Source organism: Grammomys surdaster, unplaced genomic scaffold, assembly GCF_004785775.1.
Source record: "Grammomys surdaster isolate TR1022 unplaced genomic scaffold, NIH_TR_1.0 203, whole genome shotgun sequence".
Lineage (NCBI taxonomy): Eukaryota > Metazoa > Chordata > Mammalia > Rodentia > Muridae > Grammomys > Grammomys surdaster.
Genome location: NW_021604648.1, coordinates 8,180,689 through 8,183,608, shown reverse-complemented (window position 1 = coordinate 8,183,608; position 2,920 = coordinate 8,180,689). Strand labels below are relative to the sequence as shown.

The window sequence follows — 2,920 nt, the reverse complement described above, 5'->3', positions numbered from 1 at the left end:
CCAACTTATTTCTTGGCCCACTTTGAGAGTGTGTTGCTCTAGGGTGGGATGTCACATGACTGTACAACTCCTGTACTTGGGAGATGGAGAGGAAGATCAGCAGGAGGTCACTCTCAGCTACAGAGCAAACCTGAAGCCAGCCTTTTGAGATGTTGATCTGTCAGTAAAGAAAGACTTGGACCAATTGCTGGGTGGAAGGTACAGGCGGGACTTCTGGGTCCCATGAGGCAGGCAGGGAGATGAAAGGGAGAAGAGAGTTTGTCATGCTTTGGTGAGAGGAGAAATGGGAAACCATGTGAGATCTCAAAAGGAATGGTCACACAGGCCGCTCCTACAGGTGGGTGGTCAGGGGAGTTTAGCTCCAGAAGAATAGGGCAGGTGGGAGAGATGGGGACAAAAAGTTGGTATGAGCACTCTTCCAAGAAGAAGATAGTAGCATCCAGTAACAGTGCCAAGAAGACAAGTTGAAATTGAACAACTGCATGTCTATGTCTTTTATTCAAGTATTAAAGGGAAGCTGGGAAATGACTGGTAGCATGGTCACCTCTCAGAGTAAAGGTAGGTAGAAAGTAAAACTATGTGCAAAAGCCCAGAAAAACCACACACACACACACACAACACACACACACACACACACACACACACACACACACACACACACTGAAGAAGGAAGCCAATAGGATACCTCCAAAAGCTCAAAACTCCTGAATATTCAAAACAAAACAAAACAAAAGCCAAAGAACTATGATTTTAGAATGGTCCACAACTTAGCAGAAGATTTACACTGCTGAATGAAATCAGGAAATTCCCCACCGAAGTTAAGTCAGAATGGATGACAAAGTCAGTAACATTGGTGAGATATTAAAGAACATCCAGTAAAATTCTTCAAGGGACTGGGATTCTGGAATGAATGAATGAATGAATGAATGAACAAGCAAGGGATTAGAAATAAAAAACTACAATGGGATGCATCATCAATAGACCAAGTCAAGCTTCAGGCCCCGTACCTCCCTCCACGCCTGACCAATGGCCGCGTGGCTCGCCTCGCCCCGCCCCCTTCATCTGGGAGGCCTCTGCACTGTCAAACGCGGTCAACCTGTTGCTTAGCCTGGTTTCTTCTTGTCCATCTCTCTCAGTCCATTCCACCCTCTCAGGGTCAGAGTTACTCCAGAAGCTGAGCAGCCATGACATTTGCTGAGGAAAAGACCTATAAGTATATCCGCGACAACCACACCAAGTTTTGCTGTGTCGATGTTCTGGAGATCCTGTCTTATCTGTCCTGCCTCACAGCCAGTGACCAGGATCGACTCCGGGGGCTTCCTACAAGCAACTAGGGAACCAGGACACACTCTGGGAACTCTTCAATAAGCTCAAGAGTCGGCTTGGCTGGGTGGAGGTCCTTATCCCGGCACTGAGGATCTGTGAGCTGCCTGGACTGACTGAGCAAGTGACTCGAGTTTATCAGAGCTACCTGCCTCCTGGGACCTCACTCTGCTCCATAGACCCACTGCCGTCACCAGCCATTCCTGTCACGGTTTCTGGACCTTCTGCCTTAGCACCAGGCCATAACATCTCTGACAGTGGCTTCCAAGAGAAATCAATTTACCTCAAGCCTGTCCAGGACACCCAGAGTCCAGTAGAGTCCCCAGACTCTACCAGAGTCCCCAGTAGAGAATTCAGAGCAACTCCCACAGGCCAACTTCAGGGCCGTTCCAAGGATGTCTGGTGACTCTTTGATACCCTCACCTCACCTGCGAGCTCTCAGCCCTCAGCCCTCCAGAGGACATCATGAGCAAGAACCAGAACTGGGTGGCACCTACGCAGCAAATGTTGCCTCCGTTCCCATAGCAACCTATGGACCTGTATCTCCAACCGTTTCCTTCCAGCCCTTCCACGTATTGCCCCGAGGACAAACCTCTTGCCTGGGGTCACAGTATCAGCCTCATCTGCTGATACCTCCTTGTCCTCCTCTTCCACTGGATCAATTCTTGCAAAAGGAGCTGGTGACCAGGCAAAGGCTGCCACCTGTGTCAGCACTATGCCCACTGATTCTTTCAGCTCAGTATCTTCTGTCAGACTGGAACCAGTAAATACCGTGTCTTCTAAGTTGCCCATCAGTTCAAAGTCCACTGCTACAATGACCTCTACTGTGCTCACTGATAGAGTGCCATCAAAATTACCCATCAACTCAGTGTATACTGGCACAATGCCATCCAAAGTGCCTGCCAGTGTGACCAAAGCACCTGCCAACACAATACCACCTGAGAGGAACAGCAAGCAAGCCAAGGAGACCCTGGAGGCTCCAGCAACTGTGGTCACCACTAGAGGCAACCTGACCAAACCAGATAGCAGTTCCAGGAGCTTGTACTCTGGGCCAGAGATGAGCAAGCCAGGTGTGCTGGTGTCCCAGGGTGAGCCATTCTCCGCTTGCTCTGTGGACCTTGCCATCAGCTCTAGCAGCTCCTGGGGCTCAGAACCCAACCATGGTCCAGAGGAGAATGAGTATTCATCCTTTAGAATTCAGGTGGACGAAGGCCCCAGTGCTGATTGATCTATTAGGAAGCCCTGGGCCACTAGACACCGACCAGCCCCAAGAAAAGGAAGAGTGTTGTGCCAGTTCAGTGCCCTGGGCTAAGTGGCTTGGGGCCACCAGTGCACTCTTGGCTGCATTCCTGGCAGTGATGCTGTACTGTAGGCGACTGGCCCAATGAAGCCTCAGCTGTATGCTGCTCACTTGTTCAGTTCTGCCAAGCATGTTCTCAAGGCTTGGGCTAGTAGAGGCTGAGTCAGGGAAACTTAGATATGGCAAAGTCCACTGAACTATACAGGTGGATAGCTGCACCAAGACGTCATCACTGTGGGGTGCGGGAGAGACATTGTTTCTATCCTGGTTCATGTCGTCTTCTGGTCTTCAGCTTTT

The 2,920-nt window shown here is 50.1% G+C and overlaps 1 pseudogene; it reads left to right on the top strand.

Moving 5' to 3' along the window:
* Positions 1-1,114: 1,114 nt before the first annotated feature.
* Positions 1,115-2,711, top strand: LOC114623976 (annotated as a pseudogene).
* Positions 2,712-2,920: the final 209 nt, after the last annotated feature.